This window comes from Enhydra lutris, unplaced genomic scaffold (assembly GCF_002288905.1).
Source record: "Enhydra lutris kenyoni isolate GAN:26980312 unplaced genomic scaffold, ASM228890v2 scaffoldscaffold22, whole genome shotgun sequence".
In the NCBI taxonomy this organism is placed as follows: domain Eukaryota; kingdom Metazoa; phylum Chordata; class Mammalia; order Carnivora; family Mustelidae; genus Enhydra; species Enhydra lutris.
In genome coordinates, this window is record NW_019154106.1 from 37,305,527 (window position 1) to 37,318,269 (window position 12,743).

The window sequence follows — 12,743 nt, forward strand, 5'->3', positions numbered from 1 at the left end:
TGTTGTTGGTCCCTTCAGATTGTCAGCAGAAAATTGACACTATATTCAGGAAAAATAAAAGACCTTGGATTGTGGCACCAAGTATTTGTATATCTAGTAAAGTTAGAAGGAGAAGACCTGGAACAGTGGTTCCAATCTGGATGACTATAATTACCTAGAAAACTTTAAAGATAAATACATTTACCTAGGCATCACCTATGACTTAAAAAACATAAATTTCAGGGTGGCTCAGTTGGTCAAGCATCTGACTTGGTTTTGGCTCAGGTCATGATCTCAGAGTCATGGGATCAAGCCCCATGTCTGGCTCCATGCTCATTGTGGAGTCTGCTTGAGATTCTTTCCCCTTTCTTCTTCTTCCCCTTCTGCTCTTCACCTCCCTTGCATGCATGTTCTCTCTAAAATAAATAAATAAATTAATTAATTAATTAAATCTTTAAAAATATATAAATATCATCTGTAGAGCTCAATGATACATATGTCAAAATTTTCCTTATTTGGTGGTTTACTAAGTTAGTTTGGGGAACTGATATTTGGGAACTCATTTTATCTCAACTGATGTGCTCACTTCTGTCTCATAAACTATTCATGGTTATGCATGACTACACACACACACACACACACACACACACACAAACACAAACATAAAATTGCAATGGCAAATGTTGGATAACAAAATTTGGGTTTAGTGGGTCATAGAACAGGGTGCAGCTACTAAGAAGTAAGAGAGGCATAGCATCCTGTTAAGTCATCAAAAAGCAAACATGTTTCCTGGAACATGAAATACTATTTTTCTACCAGTATGTGAGAGTGTGACACACAGAGCAAAGAATTCTACACAGACACACGCTGAAGGTAAACAAAGTAAATAATGTGATGTTTCACAGACATTAGGAGACATCATTCTACTCTAAGTATCGACTGCACTGCAATTATGGCTGACTTGTTTAACGTTTATGAGGGCTTTGATGGGGACTACACTGATCAATAAATCAATTTGGGAAGAACTGATATCTTGACAATACCGAGCATTCCTATACATGAACATGGATCACCTCTCCATTTATTCAGTTCTTTGGTACTATTCATCAGAGTTTTGTAGTTTTCCTCTATAGATCTTGTATATATTTTGAAAAAATTTTACCTGAGTATTTCATTTTTATGCTAATGTAAATAATATTGTTTTAATTTCTAACTCTCCCTTTTCATTGCTGGTATACAGGAAAGTGTTGGACTTCTATATTAATCTTGTATTCTGTATCCTTGCTATAATCACTTATAAGTTCCAGGAGATTTTTTTTTACTGATTCTTTCACATTTTCTACATAGATGATCATGTCATCTGTAAAAAAAAAAAAAAAAAAAAAAAGACAATTTTATACTTTCCTTTCAAATCTGTGTAATTTTATTTCCTACTCTTGTCTTACTGCATTAGCTAGAATTTCTGGTACGATATTGAAATGGAGTAGTCAGATGGAGACATCCTTGCCTTGTCTTGTTCCTAATCTTAAAGGTAAAGCCTTGTGTTTCTTACCATTAAATATCATGTTAACTATAGGTTTTTGTAGATATTCTTACTCAAGTTGAGGAAGTTACCTGCTTATGAACACTTCAATCTCTTCCAGTGTACACCTTAAAGAGTTTGTTATTAGGAAGCACTTTTTTAACATAAAGTGTTGGTCTAGTACATTGTCCTTCATGTTATGTGTCAGAACACTGAGGTCCTGAATGTCTGAGACCTGTCCAAGGCCAAAAAGGGAAATCAAAACTAAAACCCAGAACATTCCACTAAGTTTTTTTCTATTCTATCATGTGGCCATTCTCCATGATATATCTCTCCATGATATGGTAATCAACCAACATGTATATAGTTGATACCTACAATGTATCCCAAACTGTCCTCTGTGTAGTTCTGAAAACTAATTATCTAACTATAGGGAACAGAAATTAATTCCATTTGTTGGCTCAAATTCAGTTGACCCATGAAGCTTGAGTTGCTCTAAAATAATTCTAAGTCATTTTAGATACCAAAACAGGCATGAATGAATTCTCAACACGAAAATTGTTTTTCTTCCAAGAATGCAGCTATAATGGTTCTTATCGACTTTTTAGTTGGAGTTTAAAATTATATTTTTGGTGTATTTCAGAGCTATTCACTGAATTTTTTTCTTGCAACAACAGTTCACAAATATTTGCTTATACCCCTGACCTATGAAATTCATGCTGCCAATATGTGGGATTGCTCAACAGGCAGCCTACTATCTGACAAGGATTATAGAACAATTCTTGAATAAATAAAGAATAAATACATTCCTGCTCAACTTTAATACAAGGGGTTTTTTTTTTGTATGTATATGCATATATAGGTTTATGTCTCTTTAGGCAGAGAGATAGTGCTATAAAGAAGAGGTGAAAGGACTGAATCTTTTAACAACTTGGCAAGACTGTAGACCTAAAGATGGTTTTGGTTAGAAAAACATACAGTGGCATGGACCTTGGCAGATTTTGCCTTCCCCACTATGATCTTCATTAAACCCTGGTGTTATGTTTGTGAATATGTCATTTTATATGGCAACAGAGACTTTACTAATGGAATTAATGTTGGTAATCAGGCAACTTTAAGAAAAGTAGATTTTTCCTGAATATTCAAGTAGGCCCAGTGTAATCACATAGGCCTTAACAAGTGCAAGAAGTTGGAACAATGTAATAGAAGAGATGTGAAAGAAGAGAGGCATCAGAAAGATAAGGAAGAGAAGAGTCAGACAGATTTGAGATGTGAGGGAATATCATCTACTGTTACTAGTTCTGAAGGGTTCCATGAGCCTGGGAATATGGACAACCTCTAGAAACTGGGGAAGTTCTCCACTGATACATAGTTACGAAATAGGGACCTAATTCCTACAACCACTCAAATCTGAATTCTAGCAAAATTTGAAATAAGCTGGAAAAAAGATTGTTCCTTAGAAACTTCAGAAGGAAATGAAGTTCTGCCAATACCTTTATTTCATCCCAATAAAGTCCAGAACAGACAACCAGTGAGTCATACAGGGCCGAGACTTGTGATATATACAACATGAGATGATGAGTCTGTGTTGCTGTAAGCCATTTGATTTGTGCTAATTTGTTAAAGCAACAATAGAAAATTAATAGAGACCTCATTAATTTCTTTTTACAAACCAAGGATTACAAATGTTAGAGAACCATTATCAAACTACAGCCCCTGGGTCAGATCCTGACCACTGCTTGTTTTTGCATAGCCAGAGAGCTATGAATGATTTTACATTTTTAAGTGGGTTAAAAAAATTAAAAACCTTTTGTAGAACATTATATTATATGAAATTCAAGTTTAAGTATCTATAAACAAAGTCACCTTCATTTATGTGTAGTCTATGACTATCTTCTTCATTCAATGGAAGAGTTAAGAAGTTGTGACAGACACCATATTGGCACACAAAGTCTAAAATTTCATGAAAGAGGTTTGTTGCTATTTTTTGCCAGTTTTTCTGATCTTCCTTATGAGTCCCTGGAATCTCAGGGAGGAAAGTGTATTTAATGGGATATGAATCCACCTCTGTCTGTAGCCCTCATAGTCTTCACACTCTGACTGTGGCCTACATTTGGAATTCAGAAATTTGATAAAACATTCTTAGCTGAATCCTTCTTACCACTTTATATGGAAGCCATAGTGTCTGTGTCAGATAAGCAAATTCTTGGGTCGTGGTTTTTCCTGTAAGCTCTGTCTCTTTCCAGATTTGGGTTGAGATGATTGCTTTTTGACTTCAGCTTCATGTTGGAATTAAGAAAATCATTTGTTTATGGTTTTTAACTGGGAGAGTGATGGTCTTTTCAGTTCTTCACATTTCTGAGCCAAATCCAGATCCATCTTTTAACTTGCACATATTATGAAAGACAGTTTTAGTTCAACCAAACTTTAGTAGTACTACAGATGTGAGATGCACTTTTTAATCTCTTTCCAAACTAAATAATTATGATGAGAAGAATAACATTCACAATACATATTGAGTCAGTAATAAGGGCCAGTTATTCAATTTAATTAGAAAATGAAGTAGCCCTAAAATTTAAAATAGAATCCTCAAATTCTAGAATCTTCAATTTTGAAGAATTTGAATAGGAGGATTTTGAAGCTATGTATATTATCAAAAGGTGCGTATATCTATCAAATTTCATTGGAAATATTACCAGTAACTAAACCGTTTGGAAGAAATTGTTTGGAAATGGTGCTATTACCAAGTAGAAGGGGAGCAGAATTGGGGAATGAGTGGAAATAAGATTTCTGACTATGTTTGCCTGTCATAATAACTGAAGAACTCTTTGCCAATGCATCTGAGTGAGAATTCTGTGTTTTTAGTTTCAGAGAAAGTGCAGAAAAAAAGGGTTTTGAAGATATTGAACTTGAAGAATTTCCAAGTGATGAGGGTTTTTATAAGGGTTAATGTTACCACAGGAATGGAATGAAGAATATGTGCTCTTACTGTCTTTACATATGCTTTCCAGTTATTGCCATCAATCATCCTTCTGTTAGAGTGGAGACATGATAAAACATGGATTTCATTAAAAACAAAAACAAAAAAACACATGGGTTTTATAAAGAAATAAGGGCTGTGTATGACTGTGTTTGAGAAGCAAAAATATTTCAGTGTAAGATCTAATGGATTTATCAGGGAAGAGAAGCAGCTGCTTAAGAGAGACAACTCAAGGTCATATGATTTTGGCATAAATCATACTCAGTTCAGCCTGGACTAGAACTTATAGGTCCAGACTCTTCATATTTGTTAGCACATCCTGATTGGGAATAAAGGTGAGAAGAGAAAGGAGAAGAGTTCATACTAAGTAACTTCACAAGGATTTACAGTATAAACTAGAAGGCCATTTTAATCATTGATGATGAGAAATATATTGGGCTGGTCAATGTATTACCTCCCTGTAAGAAAATCTTCACTGTTACCCATGTTATAAGGTAATAATAATAAAAATAATAATAATTAATTCTCACTGATTCATCAAAGATTTGTGAATAAATCAATATGTGTTAATTCCCTTAAATATTTGTAAAAGATAACATCAACAAATCCACCAATTACATCAACATAAGTCAGCCTCTAAAGTTAGGTTAAATAAAGGATCATCTGATCATTGTGAAAATCATAATTCACATTTAACAGTCTATTATACTGCAGAGGTTGGTAATGGGACTCAGCATATCAGGTTAGCACCTTTAGAAGGACAATTTAGTTCCAAATCAAGATCATGGTTACCAGGAGGAGGAGTCAAGATGGTGGAGAAGTAGCAGGCTGAGACTACTTCAGGTAGCAGGAGATCAGCTAGACAGCTTATCTTAAAGATTGCAAATACCTACAAATCCAACGGGAATTCAAAGAGAAGAAGAACAGCAATTCTAGAAACAGAAAATCAACCACTTTCTGAAAGGTAGGACTGGCGGAGAAGTGAATCCAAAGCGAAGGGAAGATAGACCGCGGCAGGAGGGGCCGGCTCCTGGCAACGGTGGAGCAACAGAGCACAAAATCAGGACTTTTATTAAAAGTCTGTTCCGCTGAGGAACATCGCTCCAGAGGCTAAACCGGGGTGAAGCCCAGGCGGGGGCAGCGTGGCCTCAGGTCCCGCAGGGTCACAGAAGGATCTGGGGTGTCTTTGTGTCGCAGAGCTTACAGGTACTAGAACAGGGAAGCTGGTCTACAGAGACAGAGCCGAGGAGTGAGCTCTCAGCTTGGGGTTACCTTGAAACGGTCGCAGGCTCAGTCAGCTTGAAGCGGGCCAGAGGCAAGGGTGACGGGAGTAATTGGGCGCTGTTCTCTGAGGGTGCCCTGAGGAGTGGGGCCCCGGGCTCTCGGCTCCTCCAGGCCGGAGACTGGGAGGCCGCCATCTTCATTCCTGTCCTCCGGAACTCTACAGAAAGCGCTCAGGGAACAAAAGCCCCTGAAAGCAAACCCGAGCGGATTACTCAGCCCGGCCCCTGGTAAATAGGGTGCAACTCCACCGGGGACAAAGACACTTGAGAATCACTACAACAGGCCCCTCCCCCAGATGATCAACAAGAAATCCAGCCAGGACCAAGTTCACCTACGAAGGAGAGCAGTTTCAATACCAAGGAGAGCAGTGGAATTCCAGAGGAGGAGAAAGCAAAGCACAGAACTCATGGCTTTCTCCCCATGATTCTTTAGCTTTGCAGTTAATTTAATTTTTTTTCTTTTTCAATTTTTTTTCTCTTCTTCTGCTAAATTTTTTTAACTTTTACCCTTTTCTTTTTTTAATGTTCTTTAATTAGTTTATCTAATATATATATTTTTTTTTCTTTTTTATATTTTTTCTTTATTCGTTTTCTTTTTTTAATTTTTTCTTTTTTTTTTTTTTTTCTTTCTGGACCTCTTTTTATCCCCTTTCTCCCCCCTCGCAATTTGGGATCTCTTCTGATTTGGTTAAAGCATATTTTCCTGGGGTTGTTGCTATCCTTTTAGTATTTTACTTGTTCCTTCATATACTCTTATCTGGACAAAATGACAAGGCGGAAAAATTCACCACAAAAAAAAGAACAAGAGGCAGTACCAAAGGCTAAGGACCTAATCAATACAGACATTGGTAATATGTCAGATCTAGAGTTCAGAATGATGATTCTCAAGGTTCTAGCCGGGCTCAAAAAAGGCCTGGAAGATATTAGAGAAACGCTCTCAGGAGATATAAAAGCCCTTTCTGGAGAAATAAAGGAACTAAAATCTAACCAAGTTGAAATCAAGAAAGCTATTAATGAGGTGCAATCAAAAATGGAGGCTCTCACTGCTAGGATAAATGAGGTAGAAGAAAGAATTAGCGATATAGAAGACCAAATGACAGAGAATAAAGAAGCTGAGCAAAAGAGGGACAAACAGCTACTGGACCACGGGGGTAGAATTTGAGAGATAAGTGACACCATAAGACGAAACAACATTAGAATAATTGGGATTCCAGAAGAAGAGGAAACAGAGAGGGGAGCAGAAGGTATATTGGAGAGAATTATTGGAGAGAATTTCCCCAATATGGCAAAGGGAACAAGCATCAAAATCCAGGAGGTTCAGAGAACCCCCCTCAAAATCAATAAGAATACGTCCACACCCCGTCACCTAGTAGTAAAATTTACAAGTCTTAGTGACAAAGAGAAAATCCTGAAAGCAGCCCGGGAAAAGAAGTCTGTAACGTACAATGGTAAAAATATTAGATTGGCAGCAGACTTATCCACAGAGACCTGGCAGGCCAGAAAGAGCTGGCATGACATATTCAGAGCACTCAATGAGAAAAACATGCAGCCAAGAATACTATATCCAGCTAGGCTATCATTGAAAATAGAAGGAGAGATTAAAAGCTTCCAGGACAAACAAAAACTGAAAGAATTTGCAAATACCAAACCAGCTCTACAGGAAATATTGAAAGGGGTCCTCTAAGCAAAGAGAGACCCTAAAAGTAGTAGATCAGAAAGGAACAGAGATAATATACAATAACAGTCACCTTACAGGCAATACAATGGCACTAAATTCATATCTCTCAATAGTTACCCTGAATGTTAATGGGCTAAATGCCCCAATCAAAAGACACAGGGTATCAGAATGGATAAAAAAACAAAACCTATCTATATGTTGCCTACAAGAAACTCATTTTAGACCCGAAGATACCTCCAGATTTAAAGTGAGGGGGTGGAAAAGAATTTACCATGCTAATGGATATCAGAAGAAAGCAGGAGTGGCAATCCTTAGATCAATTAGATTTTAAGCCAAAGACTATAATAAGAGATGAGGAAGGAAAGAATATCATACTCAAAGGAACTGTCCAACAAGAAGATCTAACAATTTTAAATATCTATGCCCCTAACGTGGGAGCAGCCAACTACATAAACCAATTAATAACAAAATCAAAGAAACACATCAACAATAATATAATAATAGTAGGGGACTTTAACACTCCCCTCACTGAAATGGACAGATCATCCAAGCAAAAGATCAACAAGGAAATAAAGGCCTTAAATGACAAACTGGACCAGATGGACATCACAGATATATTCAGAACATTTCATCCCAAAGCAACAGAATGCACATTCTTTAGTGCACAAGGAACATTCTCCAGAATAGATCACATTCTTGGTCCTAAGTCAGGCCTCAACCGGTATCAAAAGATTGGGATCATTCCCTGCATATTTTCAGACCACAATGCTCTGAAGCTAGAACTCAAGCACAAGAGGAAATTTGGAAAGAACACACATACATGGGGACTAAACAGCATCCTTCTAAAGAATGAATGGGTCAACCAGGAAATTAAAGAAGATTTGAAAAAATTCATGGAAACAAATGATAATGAAAACACAACGGTTCAGAATCTGTGGGACACAACAAAGGCAGTCCTGAGAGGAAAATATATAGCGGTACAAGCCTTTCTCAAGAAACAAGAAAGGTCTCAGGTACACAACCTAACCCTACACCTAAAGGAGCTGGAGAAAGAACAAGAAAGAAACCCTAAACCCAGCAGGAGAAGAGAAATCATAAAGGTCAGAGCAGAAATCAATGAAATAGAAACCAAAAAAACAATAGAACAAATCAATGAAACTAGGAGCTGGTTCTTTGAAAGAATTAATAAGATTGATAAACCCCTGGCCAGACTTATCAAAAAGAAAAGAGAAAGGACCCAAATAAATAAAATCATGAATGAAAGAGGAGAGATCACAACAAACACCAAAGAAATACAGACAATTATAAGAACATACTATGAGCAACTCTACGCCAACAAATTTGACAATCTGGAAGAAATGGATGCATTCCTAGAGACATATAAACTACCACAACTGAACCAGGAAGAAATAGAAAGCCTGAACAGACCCATAACCAGTAAGGAGATTGAAAGAGTCATCAAAAATCTCCAAACAAACAAAAGCCCAGGGCCAGACGGCTTCCCGGAGGAATTCTACCATTCGTTTAAAGAAGAACTAATTCCTATTCTCCTGAAACTGTTCAAAAAAAATGGAAATGGAAGGAAAACTTCCAAACTCATTTTATGAGGCCAGCATCACCTTGATCCCAAAACCAGACAAGGATCCCATCAAAAAAGAGAACTACAGACCAATATCCTTGATGAACACAGATGCAAAAATTCTCGCCAAAATACTAGCCAATAGGATTCAACAGTACATTAAAAGGATTATTCACCACGACCAAGTGGGATTTATTCCAGGGCTGCAAGGTTGGTTCAACATCCGCAAATCAATCAATGTGATACAACACATTAATAAAAGAAAGAACAAGAACCATATGATACTCTCCATAGATGCTGAAAAAGCATTTGACAAAGTACAGCATCCCTTCCTGATCAAAACTCTTCAAAGTGTAGGGATAGAGGGCACATACCTCAATATTATCAAAGCCATCTATGAAAAACCCACCGCAAATATCATTCTCAATGGAGAAAAACTGAAAGCTTTTCCGCTAAGGTCGGGAACACGGCAGGGATGTCCGTTATCACCACTGCTATTCAACATAGTACTAGAAGTCCTAGCCTCAGCAATCAGACAACAAAAGGAATTTAAAGGCATCCAAATTGGCAAAGAAGAAGTCAAACTATCACTCTTTGCAGATGATATGATACTATATGTGGAAAACCCAAAAGACTCCACTCCAAAACTGCTAGAACTTGTACAGGAATTCAGTAAAGTGTCAGGATATAAAATCAATGCAGAGAAATTAGTTGCATTTCTCTACACCAACAACAAGACAGAAGAAAGAGAAATTAAGGAGTCCATCCCATTTACAATTGCACCCAAAACTATAAGATACCTAGGAATAAACCTGACCAAAGAGGCTAAGAATCTATACTCAGAAAACTATAAAGTACTCATGAAAGAAATTAAGGAAGACACAAAGAAATGGAAAAATGTTCCATGCTCCTGGATTGGAAGAATAAATATTGTGAAAATGTCTATGCTACTTAAAGAAATCTATACATTTAATGCAATTCCTATCGAAATACCATCCATTTTTTTCAAAGAAATGGAACAAATAACCCTAAAATTTATATGGAACCAGAAAAGACCTCGAATAGCCAAAGGAATATTGAAAAAGAAAGCCAAAGTTGGTGGCATCACAATTCCGGACTTCAAGCTCTATTACAAAGCTGTCATCATCAAGACAGTTTGGTACTGGCACAAAAACAGACACATAGATCAATGGAACAGAATAGAGAGCCCAGAAATAGACCCTCAACTCTATGGTCAACTAATCTTCAACAAAGCAGGAAAGAATGTCCAATGGAAACAAGACAGTCTCTTCAACAAATGGTGTTGGGAAAATCGGACAGCTGCATGCAGAAAAATGAAATTGGATCATTTCCTTACACCACACACGAAAATAGACTCAAAATGGATGAAGGACCTCAATGTGAGAAAGGAATCCATCCAAATCCTTGAGGAGAACACAGGCAGCAACCTCTTCAACCTCAGCCGCAGCAACATCTTCCTAGGAACATCGCCAAAGGCAAGGGAAGCAAGGGCAAGGGAAGCAAGGGATTTCATCAAGATCAAAAGCTTTTGCACAGCAAAGGAAACAGTTAACAAAACCAAAAGACAACTGACAGAATGGGAGAAGATATTTGCAAAGGACATATCAGATAAAGGGCTAGTGTCCAAAATCTATAAAGAACTTAGTAAACTCAACACCCAGAGAACAAATAATCCAATCAAGAAATGGGCAGAAGACATGAACAGACATTTCTGCCAAGAAGAATTCCAGATGGCCAACAGACACATGAAAAAGTGCTCCATATCACTCGGCATCAGGGAAATACAAATCAAAACCACAATGAGATATCACCTCACACCAGTCAGAATGGCTAAAATTAACAAGTCAGGAAATGACAGATGCTGGTGAGGATGCGGAGAAAGGGGAACCTTCCTACACTGTTGGTGGGAATGCGAGCTGGTGCAACCACTCTGGAAAATAGCATGGAGGGTCCTCAAAATGTTGAAAATAGAACTACCCTATGACCCAGCAATTGCACTGCTGCGTATTTACCCTAAAGATACAAACGTAGTGATCCGAAGGGGCACGTGCACCCGAATGTTTATAGCAGCAATGTCTACAATAGCCAAACTATGGAAAGAATCTAGATGTCCATCAACAGATGAATGGACAAAGGAGATGTGGTGTATATATACACAATGGAATACTATGCAGCCATCAAAAGAAATGAGATCTTGCCATTTGAGATGACGTGGATGGAACTAGAGGGTATCATGCTTAGCGAAATAAGTCAATTGGAGAAAGACAACTATCATATGATCTCCCTGATATGAAGGAGAGGAGATGCAACATGGGGGGTTAAGTGGGTAGGAGAAGAGTAAATGAAACAAGATGGGATTGGGAAGGAGACAAACCATAAGTGACTCTTAATCTCACAAAACAAACTGAGGATTGATGGGGGGAGGGGGGTTGGGAGGTGGGGTTATGGACATTGGGGAGGGTATGTGCTATGGTGAGTGCTGTGAAGTGTGTAAACCTGGCGATTCACAGACCTGTACCCCTGGGGATAAAAATATATGTTTATAAAAAATAAAAAATAAAAAAAAATGGGCAGAAGATATGAACAGACACTTCTCCAATGAAGACATACAGATGGCTATCAAACACATGAAAAAATGTTCATCATCACTAGCCATCAGGGAGATTCAAATTAAAACCACATTGAGATACCACCTTACACCAGTTAGAATGGCCAAAATTAGCAAGACAGGAAACAATGTGAGTTGGAGAGGATGTGGAGAAAGGGGAACCCTCTTACACTGTTGATGGGAATGCAAGTTGGTACAGCCACTTTGGAAAACAGTGTGGAGATTCCTCAAGAAATTAAAAATAGAGCTTCCCTATGACCCTGCAATTGCACTACTGGGTATTTACCCCTAAGATACAGATGTAGTGAAAAGAAGGGCCATCTGTACCCCAATGTTCATAGCAGCAATGGCCACGGTTGCCAAACTGTGGAAAGAACCAAGATGCCCTTCAACAGACGAATGGATAAGGAAGATGTGGTCCATATACACTATGGAGTATTATGCCTCCATCAGAAAGGATGAATAACCAACTTTTGTAGCAACATGGACTGGACTGGAAGAGATTATGCTGAGTGAAATAAGTCAAGCAGAGAGAGCCAATTATCATATGGTTTCACTTATTTGTGGAGCATAACAAATAGCATGGAGGACAAGGGGAGATGGAGAGGAGAAGGGAGTTGAGGGAAATTGGAAGGGGAGGTGAACCATGAGAGACTATGGATTCTGAAAAACAATCTGAGGGTTTTGAAGGGGTAGGGGATGGGAGGTTGGGGGAACCAGGTGGTGGGTATTAGAGAGGGCATGGATTGCATGGAGCACTGGGTGCGGTGCAAAAACAATGAATACTGTTATGCTGAAAAGAAATAAAATATTAAAAAAAAAACACACAAAAATCGTGGTTACCAGTAATCTCAGGCAAATGAGCCATAGACAATAACAACATTATCTTAATTGAGTTTCACCTAATCACTCAGGGTAGATTTTCAATGGACTGGATTTTAGTACCTAACTGCTTCCTTAAACATTCTACTCTATCAATTTTGGTTGAAAAAATTGTCTTGCAGAAGTTATTTTTTTCTTTCCAATTCTAGGCTTAAATCTATTCTAGAAAGTTAGAGTAATTATGGCTCAAGTGATAAACTTTTCCCTAAAA